This window comes from Crocodylus siamensis, chromosome 3 (assembly GCF_052110815.1).
Source record: "Crocodylus siamensis isolate JL-2025a chromosome 3, ASM5211081v1, whole genome shotgun sequence".
In the NCBI taxonomy this organism is placed as follows: domain Eukaryota; kingdom Metazoa; phylum Chordata; order Crocodylia; family Crocodylidae; genus Crocodylus; species Crocodylus siamensis.
Genome location: NC_143397.1, coordinates 188,431,300 through 188,456,788, shown reverse-complemented (window position 1 = coordinate 188,456,788; position 25,489 = coordinate 188,431,300).

Here is a 25,489-nt window from a genome sequence, read left to right as displayed (position 1 = left end):
GGCCTTAAAGTTCTTATGTAATTTTGTTAATCTGTTGACAACCTGACTTTATAGATACAGGGAAAAGCTATTACCAATAAAAGTATTTAAAGCATTTAAAAAATGTTTACAATTTATCTCTTACATCATTATGGCATATACAAAACAGCTGTTGGACATAAAGATTTTATTTGGGAAGAGTTGCTTGCCTTAGAACTTTAGGGTGACTGCAATATTCAGGAGAGTTTTTAATCTCAAACCTGTGCTACCAAAGTCATTATATGATCTCACACTCTACTGCATTCGCTATACAATACACACATTCACTTACATAAATCAAATGGAAAATAGATACACGGTGAGAATGTCTACATGTGAAGCTTTACTGTGCAGTAAACTGCTTTACGGCACAGTGAGCATCACTGTCTATATATGCAGATGCTTACTGAGCAGTACAGTAAAAGCTGTGTTAACCGGCACTTTAGTAGTTGGACTATTAACCGGCATCTGAGCAATGCGGCAAAAGCAAAACTGAAAGTACTACTTCCAGGAGACTTCCCGTTTTGCCGCCACGAGCTGAGTTTTTCTTTGCCACCTTTTCAGCCCACGGTCCAGGGCAAAGCAACCTGCAGGGGGAAAAGCAGCCTGTGCAGGGCCCCCCCTCCCATCCCCCAGCACACTGACACCAGGGAGTGCACCAAACAGTGCACATTTGATTAACTGGAATATTTGATTAACTGGCATCCCCCATTCCTTGGGGATGCCGGATATCAGAGCTTTTACTGTATATTGGTCTTCCCCATAGTTAATTTGCTACCTACTGTGGAGTAGTTACTGTGCAGTAATGCACTTGCAGATGGCTGACTGGGAGCAAATTTGCTCCTGGTCAGCAGTGGGTGGGAGATTTCTCCCTGCCCCTGGGAGCTGCCTGCTGCTGCTGGGGTGGGCTCCAAATTCAGACCTTGGCTAGGACGATGTCCCCCTGCATCCATAGCAGACAGTTCCCTGCCCCAGCTCTGCGATCACCTGCTGAAGGCCTACTTTCAGGAGCAAATATATATGTCGCTCTCTTCCAGCAAGGTGCCTACATATCCAGTACTTTGAAACTGAAGCAGTGGATATGGACACAGTTCTGTTTCCACTTCTTTTACTTAAAATAAATGGAATTCTAAGACCTCAATTGAATGTTCTTTGAGAATATGCTCTATTATATGTATGAGGTCATACATTTCTTTTCCCCAGAGAAGAACAGAAACCTGGACTTGATAAACGGATAATCCATGATCATTTTATCTAAAGAAAAACAATGTCATGTTTTTCTACTTATAGTTTTTGGAAGTGAAGTGTGCTGAGATCATTAGAAGCAAGGTATAAGGCAAATGTAAATTATTATTAGCTACTGTGATTAGTTTTAAAATAGCATCACATTTTGGACTGCATCTTTTTTTAGACTGCTGACTGACATAGTAGCCAGCCTTCAACAGGGTTATCATTACATTTCTCATACCATTCTAATGAAATCTAATCTTTTTGTTCTTGTCATGAAAATATAACTAACAGCAAGCAAGTTGTGAATTTTGTAACCTAGCAAAATTCCTAATACTCTACATCTGCTTTTATGCTCTTGCACAGAATGAATTCATATTCATAATATGAAAACTATTCATTTCCTGAATACGCAGATGGTATGAAATACCAGGGATAAATTTATTCCACAGTCTTAGAATCATAGAAAGTTAAGTTTAGAAATGACCTCAGGTAGTCATCTAGTCCTAGGAAGTCCTCAAAGCAGGACCATCCCCAACTAGATCATCCCAGCTAAACCTTTATCTAGTCAGGTTCTGAAAATATCCAAGGATGGAACTTGCACCACCTCCCTGGGCAACCTGTTTCAGTGTTTTATGATCCTCCTAGTGAGAACATGTTTCCTAATATTTAACCTAAACTTTCCTTGTTGCAACTTGAGATCATTTGTTCTTGTTCTGTCATCTGCCACCACTGAAAACAGTCTAGTTCCGTCCTCTTTTGAACCTCCCTTCAGGTAGTTGAAGGCTGCTATTAAATCCCCCCTCAATCTCCTCTTCTTTAGACTAAAAAAGTCCAGTTCCCTCAGTCTTTCCTTATAAGTCTTGTCTCCCAGCTCCCTCACCATTTTCATTGCCCTCTGATGGGCTGTCTCCAATTTGTCTGCAACCTTTCTGTAGTGGAGAAGGGGGAGGCGGGGCAAAACTGAACACAGTACTCCAGATGAGGCCTCACCAGTGCTTGATAGAGAGGCATAATCCCTTCCCTTGATCTACTGGCAACACACCTACCAGTGCAGCCCAGGATACCATTAGCCTTCTGGGCAGCATGGTTACACTACTGGCTCATATTCAGCTTATTGTTCACTGTGACCCCCAGGTCCTTTCTGCAGAGATACTGCCCAGCCAGTCAGCCCCCAGCCTGTACTGGTGCATGGGATTGTTCCATCCTAAGTGCAGGACTTTGCACTTGTCCTTGTTGAACCTCATGAGATTTCTTTTGGCCTGATCCTCCAATTTGTCTAAGTCGCTCTGAATCCTAGCTCCACTCTCCAGTGTATCCACTACTTCTCATAGCTTGGTGTCATTTGCAAACTTGCTGAGGGTGCAGTCTATGCCATCTTCCAGATTGTTGATGAAGATATTGAACAAAACCAACCCCAGGACTGACCTCTGGGGCATTCCATTTGATATTGGCTGCCAACTAGACATCGAGCCATTGATTACTACTTTCGGAGCCTGATGCTCCAGCCAGTTTTTTATCCACCTTACAATCCATTCATCCAGCCAGCCCATACTTCCTTAGCTTGCCTGCGAGAATGCTACGGGAGACCGTATCAAAATCCTTGTTGAAATCAAGGTACATCACATCCACCTGTCTCCCCGCATCAACAGAGCCAGTTGCCTTGTCATAGAAGGTAATCAGGTTGGTCATGGATGATGTGTCCCTGATGAATCCATGCTGACTGTTCCTAATCACTCTTTTTGCTTCCAAGAGCTTAGAAATGGATTCCTTGAAGATCTACTCCATGATTTTTCCATGGACTGAGGTGAGGCTGATTGGTCTGTAGTTCCTTGGATCATCCTCCTTACCTTTCTTAAATATGGGTGCACCATGTTTACCTTTTTCCAATCATCTGGGACCTCTCCTGATTGCTATGAGTTTTCAAAGTTGATGGCCAATGGCTCTGCAATCACATCAGCCAACTCCCTCAGCACCCTCAGGTGAATCCCATCCGGCCTCATGGACTTGTACATTTTCAGCTTTTCTATGTAGTCCCTAACCTATTTTTTCACTACTGAGTGCTGCTCACCTTCTCCTCAAACTGTGCTGCCCAGTGCAGTAGTCTGGGAACTGACCTTGCCTGTGAAGACAGGCAAAAAAGACATTGAGTACTTCAGCCTTTTCTTCATCCTCTGTCACAAGGTTGCCTCCCCCAGTTCAGTAAAGGACCCACACCTTCCTGATTCTTTTTCCTACCAACATACTTGTAGAAACCCTTCTTGTTACTCTTCACATCCCTTGCTAGCTGCAACTCCAATTGTACTTTGGCCTTCCTGACTTCATCCCTGCATGCCCAAGCCATGCTCTTATATTCTTCCCTAATTATTTGTCCAAGTTTCCACTTCTTATAAGCATATTTTTTGTATTTTAGTTTACTGAAGAATTCCTGCTAAACCAAGCTCATCTTCTGCCATACTTGCTAGTCTTCCTGCACATTGGGATGGTTTGTTCCTGCACTCTCAATAAGGCTTCTGTGAAGTGTGCAGCCAGCTCTCCTGGACTCTTCTCCCCCAGAATCTGGCTTCCCAGGGGATCCTGCCCATGACTTCCCTGATCAAATCAAAGTCTGCTTTTCTGAAGTCTCTGCTGCTCTCCATTCATCCTTCCTTCCCTTGGGATCCTGAACTCAATCATCTTGTGGTCACTGCTGCCCAAGTTGCCACCTACATACATCCAATTCTTCCCTGTTTGTGAGCAATAGGTCAAGAAGAGCCTGAACCCTAGTGGGCTGTTCCAGCACTTGCACCAGGAAGTTGTCCTCAACACTCTCCAAAAATTTCCTGGATTGCTTGTGCACTTCTGTATTGCCTTCCCTTCATGTCAGGGTGATCTTATATGTGCTCTGGAAGATAAAGGAAGCACAGCATCTAAGGACACTATCCTGCAAACACTCACAGATGCAGGTAAATAGTATTTCTATATGGAGTTCCACTGACCTCATACATGCTACTTGTGTGAAAAAAGAATATTTACTGTATTTATATGCACAGCACACACACCTTTTACATGAAGATAACTCATTTAAAACTGGGGTACATGACTTAAATGAGGAAACTGATTTCTATCCTGGAATAGAAAAATGGGACACTGGCATGATGGCAGGGACACTGTGCTTGACACCAGCTCACTCAGGGTTGACAGTCTGGCTGTATGGAACAGGAGTGAAGTCTCATCATTAGCACTGCTTTCCCTCCCCCTACTGCAGGGTTTACAGCTACAGGTTTAACCCTCTCACAATGACTACTGAATTGGCAGTAGCTGTTGCCTGGGCAGTATAGAGAAAGAGAGTGAACCCTGATAAGGGGACTCTGCCCCTGTTTCACATGGCCAAGGCATGCAGCCTTGGGTGAGCTAGTGTCATAGCAGGTAAGACTCTGGAAAAAAAATCTTTTTCCCAGCTTCATTCTGCCTTCCAATAACAAGATGCATATCTTATTCAGGGCTGTTTGGTATGTGAATATATATGATGCATCGGAAAATTGTTGCAGGAATAACTGCTAAATTTGCGAAATACTTGGGAACTGGGGAACATTTCAAATAGAACTGTGAGAATAGAACTGTTGCAGACAGGCCAGATATATGGTGAGAGAAAGAAGAGGCAAAGTAGACCAGACATGGATCTTTAGAAAAAGAATCTATGTTTTAAGTTTGACTCTAACTATGATTCCTTCTGTGGCTTTAACTTAAGTTGTTTGATTTCTCTTCTTCAGTCTCTCTGGCACCTTTGTCTAACTTGTAGGGATGTTGTGGTGACTGAAGCAGTTTGTAAGAAATGGTTTGCGTCAATGTTAATCAGAAGACACAAAATAAAAAACATGTTAGTGAATGAGAGCATAGTTTCTTTGTTCCTTAACTTCTTGTTTGGATAATTTTCCTTTGCATTTGAACTTGTGCAATATTGCATAGTGCACAGCAAGCGTTCGGGAGCGTAGGAGATTTAAGCATTTCACACACTTTGTGTGGAAAAATGCAGCATATCTCAAGCATCATCTTGCTGTTTTGGTGCACTGTAGTGTGATCATGGAGGACGTGTACTCTATATGTGTATGTTAAAATTATAGACTGCATGGTCCTTAAATACTGATTGATCTTCTTTTATTGTGAAGTATAGCCTAAGGAGAGTTGTTCCAAATCAGGATATGGTTAAGATTTTCAAGTGAATATATTTGTAGGAAAACAAATTAAATATATCTGCAGGAAAACAAAATAACTTGTATAATATAATATTCTCAAAGGAAACCGCTGAGACAAAAAGTTGTTTAAATCCAATCTCAGACTATTTCAGAGAAATATGGTCACTTAGCAGTAACAACTGCATTTCACCTAAATTTGTAGTTATTGCTGGTGTTTGAAAAAGATCATCAAAGTAATTGGAGTTGTGAAAGTTCATTGCTAAATATTTATTGCATTCCTGTATAATTTCCTTTTGCAGCTATGAATCGCCTGAAGTTGATTGGCATAGCACACTAATCCTTGGTCACAAGCTAATAACTACAGACTAGGAATTACAAGGGCAAGAGGTGACTCGGAAAGACTATAGCACTTTAAATGAAAGGCTAACAATCAAGGCAAACCACACATGGATAATACTGGCGTCAGTCAAATCATGCTCAATGAGAGATTAAGCTAACAAGCTTTTATATTAATCACAGAGCCAAAGCACTGTAGGCAATGCAGTCTGTTTTGTGAGCCATGGTGCCTGTTAGTAATTATTCAGTAAGTGGCTTAAGAGACCATATAGTCACTAAAAGGCTTCCATGGCAACATTTGTGAAAAAGCAACTTAACCTAAACACAGTGTGCTTATATGAACTATTCCCAAAGTTTATCATCTTGCTAGCCTGTGAAACAGTGGCAGAAAACTAGTGCTGACCCTGAACTTTGTGCATCTCTGGTTATTTTTGTTGCTATAGAAACATAGGATAGAAAAAAATCAAATGATGACAACTGCTTAAGCTCTCCCCGCTTCCCCCCGCCCCACCAACAGACTTGCAGCAACTCAGGATAATGGCTCTTTAGGAGAACAAATGATGCAATCTTAGGGCTCATTCCTATTTTCAATGAAGATGAAGAGACAGGAGCAGGGGTATCTATCTGCTTCCATCTCTTTCTAATAAATTCATCAAGGTACTGTCTAGGTAAGACACAAAATGTAGACTGTTATTGTTGCTTTGGAAAAAGACCAGGCTCTCCACTTCTACATCTTTCTATTCTGCTGTATAAAAGGGGGTCATTTTGCAGTTGGCTTGCAGTTTTTCAGGGCCAAATTGTCTGAATTTCCTTTCCTCAATAATTGTTACATGTCTTGCAGTATTTAGAAACTGGGGATGCTTCAAATCTCCTGTCTCCTACTCCTTCCTCTAACTTCCGGTTCCAGCCCCTGCCTTCGGGAACATGGAGGCATAACCTGAGGGGTGGGGGGCCCCCGCACAGTGAGGCATGGGGGGCCTACATTGTTTGCAAGTCATATGGTATCTCACCTCTGACCACTTAGACTAGGGACAGACATTACACATAAACCAGTTTAAGTGATCAGAAACTGGTTTAAACCTGTAACAGAACAGACATTCAGTGCACATAAACCAGTTTGAAAATGGCCGAAATCAGTTTGAGATAAACCTGGCTGAATGTAGTATCAGACTTAACTGATTTGGCTCAAACCAGTTTATGTATTGTTTATCCCAGACCCCTTTCTGGTTTAAGTTAAATCAGAGACTTCCAGCATCCTGGCATGTTCTGTTACCAGATTTGCCCATCACTTTGCAGTGTGCTCATTTATTAGGGATACATTTCTAGGGTCTTTGTAATTCTGTCAATGTGCTGCTTGTGTTACTTGTGTTTCTATATGGAGCTGTATCTCTCCCTTCTGCAAGCCCTCACCCCCAATGGAGCTATCTTGCAGGACTCAGTTTCAATGGGACTGGGTTCCTCCAGTCACTAAATCAGTCATACACACACAAATACACACAGATTAATGTGACACACCTGACCCAGCCGGGTTGATCAGCATGGACAGGCTGACACCCTAATATGCCAAGAATCAGTTCATCAGAGCAACAATAAACTGCAGTCAGACACAAGCACACAGGTAAACCAAATACCTCTGAATCCAGCTGGGTGTCCAGCTGACACCCTCATGGGCCAGTATTTAGTTCATTAGGGCACATCTGAGCCAAACTGGGTCAATCAGCCTGTACAAGTTGATCCCCTTATGTGTTTCAAACTCAGCACATCCCAATCTTTAGCCTCTTGATGAGCAGACCCCACAGGATTTTGGGGCTTCACAGGGATCTTTAGCTTAGGTAAAAGAAGCGTTGCTGCAGATCAAGTGGGGAAGGAGAAGTAGAGAAGGAAAAACATACCTAGTTACTACCAGTTTGACTATAAAAGTTATTTATTCCTAAGTATATGAAATATATAATGGTACTAGTAGTAATAGACATGCAAAGGAAAACAAATATAACCAATTACAATATTACCCTGGTTTCACTAAGTATTTAGGGAAACTTAGCTCAAGCTTAACTAATACAATTCCGGTTCAGAAATCTATGCCTAGAGAAAAAAAGAAAAAAGAGAGAAAGCGAGAACTGGGATCTTACCAGTCAACATTAGAACTTGGGTTCCAATGCTAACAGGTAAAGTTCTTATCACAGTCCTTGAAGGAAGATGATCTGTTTCTTCCAGCTTCTCGTGAACAACAATGGATGGTGTCAGAGAGACTTCTCCTCTTGAAGCACACACTTTGCTGCTTTTTTAACAGATTTGTATACCCTCAGTTCAGCTTCTTCAAAGTATTCTTAATAGTGTAAATAATTGTCTTTCCTATTGACAAGGGGTTATCTGGTTTGGAACATCTCAAGAAACTGATTAATAACCAGGAAAAACATCAGGTTAAGGAAGAACCAGACACTTAGGAGCCAGCTTGAAATTCCTATGGATAGCAAATATACTGGATGGGCTACCTCATTGTTTCTTCAGAAACAATAGATAGCTTGCAGCATTAGAGTTTTGGATTTTTACCTGTTGTGAACAAGCCTCAGCTTAGCATGACTTTTCCAGATCTTACTGTAGTCTTTTAACAAACTTAAGGCAATTATTCGAGTGTTCATACACTTTTGTGAGGGGGACTTCCACCAGCCATCCTGGGAAAAGCATGACAGTATTTGTGGTCAGGGCTCCAATGGGCTGGACACTGTGATTAACTCTTAACCATTGTTCAAATGTTGCCCATACCCCCTCTGACTTGGTCTCTTGCCTCAGCATTCCCTAACCCAACAACTGAGTTTTAATCAATCAAGTTTAAATAGGCCTCCCATAGTGGGATTGGGGAATGTACGGCCCGAGATGCCTATTAAACTTTACTTCTGCTTAGTTCTGGTTAGATGAGGGGTGTGTGTGTGGAGGGGAAAGGTCCTTTGTAAATCCAGAGAACACAGAGCTGAGAGGTAATAGCTCTCTGGGCTGGGCTGGGCTGAGCTCCAGAGAGCTGGGTTGGCCCCTTGCTTCTACTCTCTAGCTAGAGTAAGGGTGGGGCGTAGCTAGATGCTGGCCTGCCATGGCCCCTGAGGCAAATTCCTCCCTCTGCCCCTCCCCTCCCCCCAGCTGGCAAACGCTGTGGACTGCAGTTGGGGTTTGCCACCCCCAGCCATACCTCCATGGCTTTCCTGCAGCCAGGCAGAGACTGAGTTAATTCCTTCCACTGTCCAGCTTGCCTGCAGCCAGGGAGGGAATTAATTCCACAGTGCTCCCAGAATGGGGGAGAGAGGCAAGCTAGTCCCCTGTGTGCAGATCCAAGACCTGCACCTGTGAGCCCAGAGCTAAGACCTTCAGGACAAGACCAAGAAGTGGGAAGCGTTGGCAAAGAAATGACAATCATCACATATGTGCTGGAGATGGAGTTAATGGAAGTTGCAGACAGCTTCTGGCTGAAAGTTGCAGACCAAAGAACACAGTGTGCTATATTTACGTTATAAATCAGAACCTGTAAAACTTAAACAAAGCCTTTCTGAATGCCTGGCTGTAAGGAGATACTCTGCCCTCAGGATTAGTAAGACTTATGCACGGCTTTCATTTGTCTTCCTGCTTTGCATTTTAAGTTAGATGAAGTTGTGCATGCTGTGTTTTACTGGGCTGTATCTTAGTTTAGGTGAAAATTTTTGGTAGTTCCCTGTTATACGCTTTGCAGATTGTTGTAAAGCATAGTTCCCTGTTGTGTGTTTTGCAAATTGCTGCATTTCCTGATTTAACAGAGAATGTCTGTTCAGTTATTAATCAGTTTAAGCTGCACAGCTTAAACTAACCTGCTGAGAGTGAATCAATTCAAGCTCAGGCTTTTTGAATGTCTGTCCCTAGACTTAAAATAGGACAGCCCTACTTTAAACATTAGACACAGTAGTACCAAAAGTGCTGAGAAGTAGATGGACAAAGAAACTTTAATTTGCTTGAAAAATATGTAACTGTTCTGTTAAACCCAGCCAAGTGTCTTAGACTTATCAGCATGGCTAGCTTTGCCAATATAGCTCCTGTTGTCTTGGTATCATTCTTCATCCTATTTGACTCTGCCCTGCTCCTTTTTCTTCACATCCTAAATAATAAACATAAGTTAAAAAATAAATCATAATTATGTCTGGATGTATTGCTGACCAGTAGCTCAGCAGACCAAAGTTAATAGAAATAAGTTTGAAGGCTGAGTGCATTGGGTTGTTTAAAACCTAAAGCCAATGTGTGGTTTTAAACCAGAGTAAGGCTTTAACACCTAGCAAAATTCACAACAAATGTAATTTAAAAGCTGCAGCCAAAAGTTTCAAATCTGAACACCTTGTATAAGGCAGCCAAATACATAGTTAGGCAGCTAAATAAGCAATTTGATGATGGGCAGCTTCAACACTTAAACTGAAATTGTTAAGTTTCCTCAGAAGAATTTCCAGTTTACTGAAATTATCAACAGTCAAACTTTAGACAATAAAACTTTTAGAGAAAGCATACTGGTTTCATATTTGTCTGTAAAGCACTGTGTATAATTATGTTACCTATTCTTAATAAATAACAACATTAATTTTCTTCAGGGAGTAAATTACTGTCAGATTTTTTTTCCTTCACAAATAATTGCCTACCGGGTATATCACATTTGCATATACTTTTGCTTTGCTTGGACAGAATTGATACTGTAATAGCTGAGCTCGTTTTTTTTGTTTGTTTTCCTTTGTTTTTTCCCTTGTATTCATTTTCTACTTCATTGTTAGTTGTGTCTAAAGTTTGTATTAGTTGTATATTTAGGACTGCTATTTCTATCAGCACATTATACATATAGCAACTTTTAATATTTTATTGGCTACAGAAAAATTTTCTTTCAGTGCTGTGTTTACTTAAGAACACACTTCTTGGCTATTTCATGAAAAAACTCAAAGTTTAAACATTTGATTTTTGTTCTGAAAATGAGGCCTTTCAAAATGCCATCAAAACTAGAGGTGGATTAAGATTCATTGGGCCCATGGGCTCAGGGTTCCTCCCTCACAGCTCGGCCCCCCACACTGATCCATGTCCTGCCCTGCTACTACAGTCTCTGTCCCTGACCAGTGCAGCTGGAGCAGGAGCAGTGGCTGGAGCAGGCCATGTTGCCCCCCAGGCCCAGGGCTGGAGCTGGAGCTGCGGACCAGTCATGCAGGACCCCACACATCATCCCATGGATGGGCAGCACTGTGGGGTGTGGACCAAGGTCTGAGGGCGGCCCCTCACCCTGCCGCAGCTCAGTCCAGTTGCAGTGGTGCCTGGCCAACATGAAGGATCATAGCTGGGCCAGGCTGGGACCTGGCTGCTCTGGGGCTGCTTTGTTGCTGACAGGTCCTGGCCACGCATGGTACCTGGCTCTGCTTCCTTCCACGGTTAGGTCTGGCCACTCCCAGGGCTCTGGTGAGGTTGTGCCTTGCACCCCACCCAGTACCCAGCAGCTACAGCCTGCTGTGTTTTGCATTCCCAGCCAAGCCTGGCCACTGGTTTTGTCTGCACTGAGCTGCCCCCCCTCGCCTACCCTCCAGGCATGCGGGGCCCTGGGACCAGCTGGCCTGTGCATTATTTCGCCTATGATTAAAATCACAAGAGGGGAAGACTTACAGTAGAATAGCCAAAAGCTCCATGATTTTTTAACTCACCTGAAAGTGGGAATATCCAGGTTAACTCTTAACTAGATGTGAGTTGGAGCAGGGTTTTCAACATTTGTCTTCCACATCCCATACAAGTGCCCTATGCTGGACACAGTTTATCTCTCTTTCCCAATGTTTAATGATGATACAAAGTAGGATAGCCCTGAGAGGGGAGAGAGGGAAGAAGACGGTTGAGAGAAAGAAGCCATCTTTAGAGTTCTAACTACCAGGCTATTGAGTTTTTCGGAGTAAAGCTTTTCTCTTCCTCCTGAGCCCTCATTGACACCCCCACCAACCTACCACCTTTCCCACATGCATCCATGACCTCAGGGAAGTTTAGATGAAATTGTTATTGAGGAAAAATGTTTCAGTGAGAAATTCCCGTAGCTGGTAGAACTGTAGCTGGTAGAACACTTGTCACATTTGTGTACAAGGTTACCTTTTTTCCAGACTACCAATACACACTCTAAATAGATGCATGTATGTGTTGTGCAATTTTATTTAGAAATATTGGATGGCACTTTATATAAAAGAAATATCAAGTGTGTTTAGCTGAAAAGATAGGCAGGCAGGCCTTAGAGGAAATTATATGTTGCTAGTCAGAGCAGACTTCTTTCAGACATTTAAAGGGTGTTTCATGTGTTTGTTCCTCTATACAGAATATTATTAGCTATAGAATATTTGTAAAATTCCTATTCAAGAAAAAAAGGCATTACATGCTAACAAAACTTGATGTAACTTATGAATATTGCACATTTTAATACCATTCTTTACTTGTTTTCCCCATAATTAAATACCATCATGAGATATCATTAATTTTACACTTATCTAGTATATTCCAAATGTATAGCCCGTGGCAGAAGTGGGGTAGCTCTGTAATTGATAGCGATAGTTTAGACATGGTTATTGTGGAAATATATTGGATTTGTAGGTTAATAGCAGGCTGCTGAAAGAAGAGCAGGGTGGGAACAATGGTTGGAGACAACCATCATATGCTAGCTCTCGAGGGACAACGCTGGGGCCTTTGTTGATATTTTCTTTCTATATCCCCTGTGAACATTGTTTTTGAGTGGCAGGATTCAAGTTTGTGGCTCCAAACGAGCAGGGGTGTGCACATGCAGTAGCACAAACAATAACAGCACAAATTTGTGCTGCTACTTTGTGCTGCAGCACACACCCCTGCATGTGCCTTTTTTTGCAGGGAATGTCTAGCTCTTCCTGGCTCCCACCTGGGCTCCCTGTGCTGCATGGGCATGGGGGGAGTGCTGGCTGGAGCACAGGGTGCTTCAGGGCAGGCAGCCCCTGCTGTGAGGCACCCTGTGCCACAGCCAGCTGGGGAGCGGCATGCTGCTCCCTTATCTCTGCATGGTTCAGCGCAGGGGCTCCACAGTGGAGCCCCCATGCTGAGGTATGTGGGGATAGGGAAGCACCAGCCTGGGGTTGCCTGCTCCCCCATCCTGAGACATACTGGGCCCCAGAAAGACGCAAGCAGCTAGCTGGGATGAGTGTGTCTCCACAGTGGGGCTCCACAGTGTGCAGAGACAAGGGAGCAGGCAGCTGTGGCTGTGGGCTGCCTGCTCTCTTGTCTTTGCATTTGTCCTGGTGCACACTATTCTCACTTGCTTTGCGCCCTGCTTTTTTCCCAGGGTTTTTTTGGGGGGGGGTTGATACTGAGATATCCTGGTAATAAATGTTGCCCCTACACTGCAAATTAGCAGCACCATGCACAATTTAATGTGCAATGAGTGCAGTTTAGGGTGGCAGAAACCACATGTTCTTGCATGTCTTGACACACCCTGTGAGCACAGGAGACCAAAGTCCTTAACTCATTTTGTAAAAGATGTGTTCCTCAAGTAGGACAGAGACACCCAGACCTCCAATTTTTGGAGCGACTAATAATGGGAAGATATAGGTAGTTAGCTCTGTTAGTCTGATGTTAAGCAGAAGCCATGGTAGCTTTGCACTTTATAGACTAATTAAATCAGAGATGCATATGCTTTCATAACCACCACTGCTTTATCAGATGCTATGAAAGGACTGCAGGAAGCAGAGCTTCTAAAATGAAAGCAGTGATTAGAGGACAAAGGATTGGGAAGGGGACGAAAAAGGGGGTGGAGGTCGGGGGGGGGAACTTCTGGGAGATACAATATGGGAAGAAAACAAAGCAGTTTACCCACTGAAAGAATGGTTTTTGAGAGACTGGGAAGCCTACTTAAAGCCTCTACCTCTACTCCAACTAGATACACATAGAGGTTGGTTTTTTTTAAAGAATCCTATTGATCTCTATCCCTATTGTTAAAATTAGACAGTATTTTGCTACAAGGAGGCTGTCTGGTCACTGTGTTCACCACTGACAAGCAGAATATAGAGCAACTGGTACTTAAAGCCTCTACCTCTACTCCAACTAGATACACATAGAGGCTGTTTTTTTTTAAAGAATCCTATTGATCTCTATCCCTATTGTTAAAATTAGACAGTACTTTGCTACAAAGAGGCTGTCTGGTCACTGTGTTCACCACTGACAAGCAGAATATAGAGCAAATGGTAGGAGTAGGAGTGGCAGTAGAGTTAGCCTCTAAATTATGTGGCCTTCACCCTCTTCTGTATGTTGCAGATATTTTACATGAAGGAAAAACATTTTAGTTCATAAATTACATAACCTGTTTTATTCTAATATATAATTTATCTCATCAACCCTTTTGACTTTTGATTTCTTAAGCTTGTCCTGTTCTCTCCCTTCATTTTCCTAGTTTTGTTCATATGAAATGGCTCTCTTTCTTCATTTCCTGCACCTTCTTCTTTCAGAAGTCTAATTCAATTTTGTGGCCTGATTCTACCATCTTTATGCTATGTAGTACTTTACTTCATGAGCGGCACCTCTAAGTTTAATGGGTAGTGAGTAATGGTGCCAGAATTGGGCCTTAGCAATTTACCCAATCTGAAGATTTTCAGTGGTTATGACTACTTGTAATAGGTCACAAACCCACTGGAGCGGCCATGACACCTCCTAGTGGAACTGCAGCTCCTGTCTGGCTCAAACTCTATGGCTTCTCCCTCTAGTTCACTCACCCGCTATGCCTTGATCTTACTATTAAAGAGTGATTAAGGGAGGCTAGCAACAGCCTCAGAGTGAACCTCAATCCTAATAGTTTCCCTCCTGGCTTGACTAGGCCCCTGTAGGGTACCGGTGGCCTGAGGGGCAACTTGCGTGGCTCCTTTTCCTCCCTTACACCATGCCCCAAGCCTCGTAGTTGTTTATAATAATGTTCCCTCTGGAGCCTCAGCCTCCATAGCCTCTGCCCTTTTTTATCTTGCTAGGCCTGTTTGCCTAGGCCTACTGTGTTGTCTTTGGCTTGGAGGCACTAGCTTCAATCTAATGCCTTTAGTCTCTGGGCCTCTGTCCTCTGTCTGCCAGGCCCCTGACCCACTCTGGCTGTGCTTCTTGGGTGCCAGGCCCCTGGCCCCTGTCTTGCCATGCCCTTCTTGAGTGCTGGGCCCCTGCCCCCTGTCTGCTCTGTAGCCCTGCACTGTCCCACCCCTTAAGCCTGACTCTTGTAAGGGCTCAAGGCAATCATGTTCCTCAGGCAGTAATGGGGAAAAGGGGGGGAGGGGTTGCGCTCTATGTTAAGGAGCAATATACATCAACCCTCATCAAGACAGAATCAAAGGATGAGGAAGTAGAAGGACTGTGGGTTAGGCTACATGGGGGGCAAGGAGAAAAGGATTTGGTGGTAGGGGTCTGCTACAGACCCCCACATCAAGGGGAAGAAATAGATTTGGGGCTCCTGAGGCAACTCTCAGAGACCATAAAAGCTAAAGAGGCGGTGGTCATGGGGGACCTAAACTACCCGGACATCTGCTGGGAGACACAGACAGCAAAGTCCCACCGCTCACGCAGGTTTCTAACCTGTGTACAGGACCTCCACCTGACACAGGAGGTACATGGTCCCACTAGGGGGAATGCCTTACTGGATCTGGTATTGGCAACGGGGGATGACATAGTAGGGGACCTACAGATCGGTAGCCATCTGGGGGACAGTGATCACCTAAAAGTACAATTCAACATAAGGCGTCGAGTGGGTAAGGTAACCAGTAGGGTGAACGTGCTGGACTTTAGGAAAGCTGATTTCAGCGAACTCAGGCGATTAGTGAAGGATGCACTGCAGAGTAGTAGTTTTGAAATGATGGGAGCCCAAGAAGGGTGGCTGTGCCTTAAGGAAGCTATCCTTCGAGCACAAAGCGAGACAATCCCCGTGCGAGGTAAAAGAGGGAAAGGGGCCAGGAGGCTTCCCTGGCTGACCAGAGAAATCCAGGGCAGACTAAGGGCCAAAAGGGGAGCACATAAAAAGTGGAAACAGGGAGAGATCACCAAAGAGGAATATACCTCTTCTGCTCGTGCTTGTAGGGAGGCAGTTAGACAGGCCAAAGCTACCATGGAGCTGAGGATGGCAACCCAAGTAAAAGACAATAAGAAATTGTTTTTTAGCTATATAGGGAGTAAAAGGAAGGCCCAGGGAGGAATAGGACCCCTGCTAAATGGGCAGAAACAATTGGTGACGGACAGAGGGGACAAGGCTGAACTCCTCAACGAGTTCTTCGCCTCAGTGTTCCTAAGTGAGAGGCATGACAAGTCTCTCACTGGGAGTGTAGGGAGGCAGCAGCAAGGCACCAGACTTCCATGCGTGGACCCTGAGGTGGTGCAGGGTCACTTGGAGGAACTGGATGCCTTTAAGTCGGCAGGCCCGGATGAGCTCCATCCGAGGGTACTGAAGGCACTGGCCGACATCATTGCAGAGCCACTGGCGGGAATATTTGAATGCTCGTGGCGCACGGGTCAAGTCCCGGAGGACTGGAAAAGGGCCAATGTGGTTCCCATTTTCAAGAAGGGGAGGAAGGAGGACCCAGGTAACTATAGGCCAGTCAGTCTCACCTCCATCCTTGGCAAAATCTTTGAGAAAATCATCAAGGCTCACATTTGTGAGAGCCCGGCAGGACAAATTATGCTGAGGGGAAACCAGCACGGGTTCGTGGCAGGTAGATCGTGCCTGACCAATCTAGTCTCTTTTTATGACCAGGTCACAAAACGCCTCGACGCAGGAGGAGGGGTGGATGTCGTATACTTGGACTTCAGGAAGGTCTTTGATACGGTATCCCACCCCATACTGGTGAACAAGTTAAGGGGCTGTGACTTGGATTACTGCACAGTCCGGTGGGTGGAGAATTGGCTGGAGGGTCGCACCCAGAGAGTTGTGGTGGATGGGTCGGTTTCGACCTGGAAGAGTGTGGGCAGTGGGGTCCCGCAGGGCTCGGTGCTTGGACCGATACTCTTTAATGTCTTCATCAGCGACTTGGACGAGGGGGTGAAATGTACTCTGTCCAAGTTTGCAGATGACACTAAGCTATGGGGCGAAGTGGACACGCCGGAGGGCAGGGAACAGCTGCAAGCAGACCTGGACAGGTTAGACAAGTGGGCAGAAAACAACAGAATGCAGTTCAACAAGGAGAAATGCAAAGTGCTGCATCTAGGGAGGAAAAATGTCCAGCACACCTACAGCCTAGGAAATGACCTGCTGGGTGGCACGGAAGTGGAAAGGGATCTTGGAGTCCTAGTGGACTCCAAGATGAACATGAGTCGGCAGTGTGACGAAACCATCAGAAAAGCCAATGGCACTTTATCGTGCATCAGCAGATGCATGCCAAATAGGTCCAAGGAGGTGATACTTCCCCTCTATCGGGCGCTGGTCAGACCGCAGCTGGAGTACTGCGTGCAATTCTGGGCGCCGCACTTCAAGAAGGATGCGGATAACCTGGAGAGGGTCCAGAGAAGGGCCACTCGTATGGTTAAGGGCCTGCAGGCCAAGCCCTATGAGGAGAGATTAGAGAAACTGGACCTTTTCAGCCTCCGCAAGAGAAGGTTGAGAGGCGACCTGGTGGCTGCCTATAAGTTCATCAGGGGGGCACAGAAGGGAATTGGTGAGTATTTATTCACCAAGGCGCCCCCGGGGGTTACAAGAAATAATGGCCACAAGCTAGAGGAGAGCAGATTTAGATTGGATATTAGGAGGAACTTCTTCACAGTTCGAGTGGCCAAGGTCTGGAACGGGCTCCCAAGGGAGGAGGTGCTCTCCCCTACCCTGGGGGTATTCAAGAGAAGGTTGGAAGCACTCTTTCCTGCTTATGCAGGGGGTCGGACTCGATGATCTATTGAGGTCCCTTCTGACCCTAGCATCTATGAATCTATGAATCTATGAAAACCACCCCTTATAGTCCCAGCCCAAACCACCAGAGTAAACAGTAACAAGACTATAAGTCCCTGGGCCAACAGAAACACAACAACAGCTGAAATTAACTCTCTCTGCCCCTTGTAAGAGGGCAAACTTTTTTCAGCTCCTCATGGGCATATCTTCCCACCCAGGGCTATTCCCTAGCCTATATACTGGGACCTCTTGGGCTCTTGGGACCTCTAGTGGGCACCTCAACCCTCTGAAGTTGACAAAACCAAGCCCACTTGCATGTAAAATCTCACTTTTCCTTAACCCAGGAGACCTGCCTCAATTCCCAGGTCTGCAGAGTCATCCAGTATAAAACAGATTCCTTCCATGTAACACTGCTGCCCTGCAGTCAGGCGCGCCTACCTGCATAGTGGCTGGGGAGAGACTGTCTGACTGGTGCAGACTGGACTTAAATAGCCCTACCCTGCAACTTCTTCTGGTCTGGTGGGTCTCTCATTAGCTCTTCTCTGCCACCTGCAAGCAGTACCTCAGGCTGCTTGCTCTCTTACAGTAGCAGGCATCTCCCAGTGCTCTGCTACACTAGTAATATACCAATTTAATTTTCACATATGCTTTAAGTGGTTGACAAAATGACCATAGTCTTGTATTCTCATATTTTTCATACTTATTTCTACAGCTGTAGCTGATTTCAATGTCAGGGACAGCATCAAATATATCTATAACAGATGAAGTGCAAAGTTTACAATTGAATGCTCCTGCCCTGAGACTTCATTGATTCCTACATAGATTTGCAATACTTCTTTCCATTTTTTATCTTCTAATAAAGATTGCCATTTCATATGTGTAATCAAATAGCTGCATTGTTACATGATAGACGTGGACTGCATCAGAGTTGTGGCTTTCAGATTTAAGCATCAACCTTTCTGTTACTTAGTGTTGGAATACTCAAAATATAATCAGGAATAAAATTGCCACCACCATTGAACATCATTTATATGCAATTTACAGCCTTATTTTTCAGGGATCAATGCCATATTGTAGCACCTACACCCTCTGCTGTTTATTCTGAATATAGGTATCGTAATGATTATATCTACATTACATGATTTATACTTCATTTAGCGTTCTTTTGAATAAAACAGTTTTAGTGTATCCAACTAAAAGGTGTCGATTTTGTCACAGCATTTGTCAATTAATAAAGTCAGTTAATATGAGGAATTTGAGACTCAGTTGTATGGTTATATTGTCCTAAACTCTGTTTCTCTGGTGGTATTTCCTTAAATCCTAAACGTTTTCCCTTGTACATTCAAGCATCAGGTTCTGTATTGTTTCTTCCCATTAGTGACACTATATATACTTATATATTACATGCATCTTTGCCCTCAAAAATAGCCTTCCAAAATTGGGGTGAATGTGTTGAGCAGAGAAGCTGATTTTCTCCCCGGAATAGAGACACAGAGATATTGTAAGATGTTTGTTACTTTTTTTCCTTCTCTTCCCTCAAGGAGCTGCATGGAGGGAGGAATGGATCCAGTAAGTGCAGATACAGAGGTTTGCAGTAGTGCTGTTGCATCCCTCTTTGACTCTTACTTTCCTCACACATTAAAACCAACTGCTTGGCAACAGTCATGACATTTCTTTTCAGGCAGGGCTGATGGAATTAGTTGACTGAATGGCTCATTATAATCCATCTGATTCCTCCTAATGGCTCTTCACTTCACAGATGTTAATGACCTTCTCTTCTTTTTAACAGTGTTGATGTTACACTAATCAAGCTATCCTTTCTTTACCAGTTGTGTTGTTTGTTGGTCCTATTTCATGGTTTGTTTTCAGCTCTTTTTAAAGTCCTAGTGTAACATGCCCAGTTCTCTTGCCTGGCTCACCACCCAGTCCTACCTTTTTACTCCCCTTCTGGCCTCCCAGGGCTTGCTCATGCTATTATCTCACCTTCCATGCCTTGATGTTACAATTTATAACATGGGGTACTTTATACTGGGTGCCTCCACAGCACCTGATGGCCTCCAGTCCTCCCACTGCAGCACCACTCAGTCCTCCAGTTTAAACAAAAATGAAAAGCATACACATCCACATCCAAAACATAAAGCTTGCAAAACAGAATTGTTCCTGTCAGGATAAATCTCAGCCCGTGGGAGCACCAATGCAAAGATTTGAGGGACTTCTCTTGTTGCTTGAGGTGCAGGGTTTTTTTTGCCCTTCTGTGGTGCAGAGTCCTGCTTCCCCAGGCAGTCCAACCTGACTTCTCCCTGAAGCTCTGCCTCCTGCAGGCTCCTATAGCCAGACTGCCCTGCTAGGCCAAGTGCTGGGGTTATGAGCCTCTCCCTGAGTCACTGGACCCTTTATTTTTGCCCCAGGCCTGCCTGCCAATCTCACCCCCTGTACCTGGAGTGGGCGGCCATTTTATTAAGGCCCCTTTTTGCCATTAAGACTGTTCAAGGGGCTGGATTGGCTAGCGGGCTCTGGGCTAGACGAGTGCACATGTGCAGTTTGTGGAACTGCAGAGCTGTCTGGTGCTGCAAACTGCATGTGCTGCACATGCAGGCATTAGCTGTGCTGCTAATTTGTAGTGTGGTGGGTTGAAAACATGGCAGAAAAAAGTGGGGCAGTGCAGGTGGCAGCAGCATGCGCTGCCCAAAACTGGAACCTGGCTAGCCAGGCTCCACACCCAAATTGCCGCTGTTGGAGCCCCAAGAGACCCCCAGGTCTCCTGGTAAGGCTGCTGGGACCAGCCCAGATGCTGGCCCTAGCCTCCCCTAGCTTGCTGTATGCCAGAGCATGTGGGCGTGGGCATGGGCATTCCCTAGGGACAATTAGCAGTGGCTCAACTATGCGCTGCAGCTATTTGTCTCTGGGGAAATGCATGTGTGTGTTCATCTAGAAGTGCCTATGGAGCCAACTCTCTTTAGAAACAGCTACAGTTTCAGGTTTTTGCTGATCAGACAAGAGCTGCTTGAAAGGGTTAAAACTGTAGCTTTTCCTTCAACAGGAAAGGGAAGATGAGTGATCTGAAGATTGGACTCTGTCCATGCTCCGTGAAGCCATAAGACTGGAATAATCTTTCTTTTTCTTCATTCTGTCTTCACAAAAAGAAAGTACATGTGTCATTTGGAGACAAGTAGTGGAAAATCTGTTAGTTGTTTTCCACATTGTGCTGCCTTCTCCATTTTTGCCGATTATTGCTACAAAGTAATTTTACAGGACATTCAATTTCTGTTTGACTTTTTTTTTCAGACATATTAGTGATTGCTAAGTCACTCTATATTTGATGGAATTACTTGTAATGTTTATTATATCCATGTCACTGATTTTTATAGTAACTATTCCCTGACCAACCCTTTATTCTACCCTATCACTTTATCCTTGTCCCTATTCTTGATCATTGTTAATTCCACTGCCTCTAAGAATGAATTCCTTTATTTGTTAAGGGAAGCTTATATATAGTGGCAGCTTTATTGTCTTTATACAAGTAATTAAGAATTATGATGCTAAAAAATTTTTGAATGGCACAGGGAAACGAGGGGACTGAGATTCTAGAGGTTGTGTGCTGCACAAACAGGGTGCACGTCATTGTATTTGATTGTGAGCCACATCAGTTGGTTTTCATTCTCATCTGTATTTCTGCCAGATACTAGAAAAGCAAATAAACAATTATGGAAAGGGAGTTAAGAGCTGGGTGTCATTAGCATATTGATGACAGAGTAGTTCATAACATGCACAAGTCTCTTGATGGTCTCTCTTTAAAATCCTGAGGCACAGTCCTGAATCTGATTAAAGAAGAAAAGAAACAAGATGGGTGGAGTCCTACAGCTAAGAACCCAGTGTGACCTACAAAATCTGCTGTGATCGCTGTAAGGGAAAGAAATAGAAGTACTTTAAAGTGATTTTTTGTTGTTTTTCTGAGATTTAGCAATAAAGTCCACGGCATCTTATATTTTCTAGCTCAGCAAACTTCAGTAAGATCACATAGTATCATCAGGGAGATCTGATCACTATTCATTTTTCCAAGGTGATTATCAGTTATGGATGCCACTGCTATTGCCATGTCCTGTCCATATCTAATTCCCAGTTGTCTAGAATCGAAGGAACTGAAGAATGTCCGGAGTTGATCAAACATTGACTTCCCAAAACTTTCCTTAAGGGAACTGGTTATAGACTAGACCATAATTAGCAAGAAGTGGTTAGCCATGTTAAGCAGAAGGCAGGGCAGGGTGGCATCTTGGAGATTGGATTCCTCTCTGAAAGATTTAGTATCTATACCCTGACCTACAATAATTAGCAAGAACATTAGGAACACGACATGCACTTCTTTTACCCCTCTAGTGGCTGGACTTCAGGATATTTGAGGGTTAAAGCAAGTTGCTTTATTTTAGGGAGACTGAAAATTTCTGTCAGTTCTTCTCAAGCAATTTTAGCAACCATGGGGCCATGTGTTTAAACAACAGGTGGGTGATAGGCGTTCTTGAGCATGCAGAACATCTAGTTGAAAGACTGGATGCCATAATATTTGAGACAGAACCTAAAATCTGATTAACTTTATAAGCAAAGTAGATTAAAGTTTCTCAAATGAGGAAATGCCAACTGGGAAATTCACTGGAAGCAATCTGGATTGATTTTTATGAAGCTTTATCTGGCACTGTTTAACTAGTTGAGACTTCAGAGACTTTGTCACAGAGGAGAAGAATCTCTCTTTCCACGAATGCCACAATTAAGGATTAAATACACCTGTTTGATTGTAGACAATTGGTTTCAAAGTCCAAATATTTATTAGGTCAGCATTCTTCTTACACTGCAATCAGAAACTTTTTGGCATTCTCTAACCAAGAAAAGCAACTGTGTCATTGTACTTGGCACTGCAGTGTTGGCTATGTTTCACTGTAGGGCTCTATTTTCCATGTCTTTTTTTTTTAGTGGAAGACTGCTGAGTTCCAAGCAGGAAAAGAAAAATAGCCCCTAGGATGGTTGGTTGTTTTCTGAACAAGACAACAGAAAAGCTATACCATTTGCTTACTTTAAATAGAAGATTAATTACTTCCTACTAGCAAGGGAAAACTGAGGCTTCTGAAGTGGGAAATCTATATGCAATATTCACACAATCCTATGACTATACCGTATGTATATGAACCACTGAGGAATATGTATTTTACATGCTTCCCATGCCTCCTCCCCCCAGACAGGATAAAATTTAACGGCTGACAGCTACATTTCACATCAACAGCTATCATTTCTGAATATATTGACAGGAGAAGTTGGTTTCCCTAGCAACTAGAGCCACATGAAAGCTCTTAAACATCTCCTCCCATTATTCTAGTTCTTTAATATTGTAGCCTTTGGTCAGTCAGGTGGTAAAGACAAAAATAATTATCAAATGAAACAAAATTGAGCAAACTTACAGGACTACTTTTTTTTTCTCGTCTACTTAGCTTTTCCCAGGAGAATTGAATGTGGCTTTGCAAAATGGTCCCTTATCAAGCAATCCATATCACATGCTGGCTGACCTTCAAGTTTTGAACTTTCTTGAAAGGTTAAGTTAAAAATTTCAAAAGACTACTTTGTCTTTGGGGAACAGCATTATTTGACAGGATTTCATAGCATAAACATTTAGCACGAGTACATTGAATGACAGAACAGGGAAGTAACTGGTAAACATTGATAACACGAGCCATGTTTAGTGACCATATTTCTTGAATCCAGAATGCTTGATAGTTTCCATGCTCCAGTCTCAGTGGGGGAGTGACAGAGGGAGGGGAGCTGGAAGGGACCTCACAAGATCGTCTAGTCTAGACTGTGTTTAATGGGGCTTCTTGAAAGAATGCCTATTTTCATATGCTAGTGGCATCCATGCCCAGTAGGGCTGCCAACTCTGTTTGAGTCTATTTCAGGAGGTATGGATTACAATGCATAGACTTTACATCAGGAAGGCAAATGCACGTTACTATTACATTTAAAAAAACCACTGGACTACTGTTTAAATTGGATTCTACATTTAATATTTATTTTAATGAATGCCCTATCATTGATCTCCTAGGTGACTCTCAGCAGTCTCCTGTAGATTTATGTCTAATTCCTGGAGACTCCAGGGCAATCCTGGAGGGTTGACAACACTAATGCCCAGAGGCAGCATGGTATGCAAGCGACTCACCAAGTCCTTCAGGGTTGTTGGTCTTGCTATTTCACTTTTACACCGGAGTTACCACTGAATGAAGGTCCCAGCCTCCTGCTAGTGTTCCAGCAGCACAATCCAGCTGCTGGATGTGCATTTTTGTTTGTTTTGTTTTGGTAAATAAGTACAGTTCTGGCCACCTGTTTTTGTTGCACACAACCCATGGGCGACTGGTGCCTCCTGAGTCTGAGGGGCACCCACAGAAGCCAGTATTAGCGGTGGGGATGTGTCTGGCAAGCACCTGCAGATGCTACCAGTGGCATGGATGGAGCTGGTGAGAACCTGCAGATGTCAGCAGCGGGGACGGAGCTGGCAATCACCTGTGGGTGCCACCGGCAGTGGGGATGGCTCTGTCGGGGGGGGCGGGGGGGCACATGCCAGTTGCCTATGGCACAACCCATCCCCATATAGTAAAAGAATATTATTAGAGTTGCAAAGTTTAAATAATCAGATGTTAGGATACAGGTACATATATGGTTGCCATTGCAACCTAAATTTAGCGAATTGTTCACCTGCCCTGTGCGGTGAATAAGACAAGGGGGGACATGGACATTTAGAATGTAACCATGCAATTATAGACTGTATCATAATAATTCATGTTTACAATGAAGACAGCATTTCTTAACTTTTGTGGATTTGAATTTGTAACTGAAATAATCTCTCTATATAGTATTCTATATAGAATTTCCTACTTCAATGGGAACAAAAACCAAATTCTATTATTTATATTAGTACTGATCTCCTGTTCTCATTTACGGTGCCTTGTTCTTGGAACTAAATCTGGAATTGCCAGCAGTGCAGTGCAAACTACTGTCACCTGAGCGAATAGGCTATATCACAATATGTGCAAGAGCAAGAGTGTAGTTGAGGGGCAGGGTCATCTTTCTTTCCTCTCTTCCCTCCCACCATGTCTTCCCCCGCAGTCTCAGTGCACGAACTCTTCTGTTCCACGTGGTGTCTCAGAGGTGGTTGGGCAAAGTGTTACTTGTCCTTACTGATAAATGCTACCTCAATGTTCTTTTGCTTTTTTTCTCTCTCTCTCTGCTAACACAGTTGCAATTTGAAACAAATGCTGCCCAAAGCAGCAGTGGGCTGGATGTGCCCTGGGTACCTGTGCCCTGAGTCACTGGAGGGAAAGCCTAGCTGGGTGCTCTCATTGTACTTGTTTCTTTGGCAGCTTCTATGAACTTTTAGTGCAACGTGCACTGCTCCTGTGGGGGTATGAGCTGACACCCTAGTAGTTATGTTCAAGTACTATTTAGTCAGGCTACTAAAATTTCATTGAGGGTTGCATGCAACAGGGGGGGGAAAATGTGTTTTTTAATAACCTGACCAAGATTTTAAGCTTGGTTTATGGACTGAGCTAGATTAAAAATGTTTATTATAAAATAAATATTATCATCTGCAACCCATTGACCAATGATGCATCTTAAAATTTGTATGACCCAAGTACACGTCCTATATTTGTTGAGTCTATTATATATTTGGTATTTCAAGTACATTTGAAACCATGAAAACCTCAACCGTCTAGTGGAGTGCCAGGTGGTTACTTTTGGCAACACTTCAGTTATTGTAGTTTTGGCTTTGAAACTATAACTCTCTTTGGTTTGTACCTATTTCAGCCCTTTAGAGGAAGAGTAATCCTCTATTTTC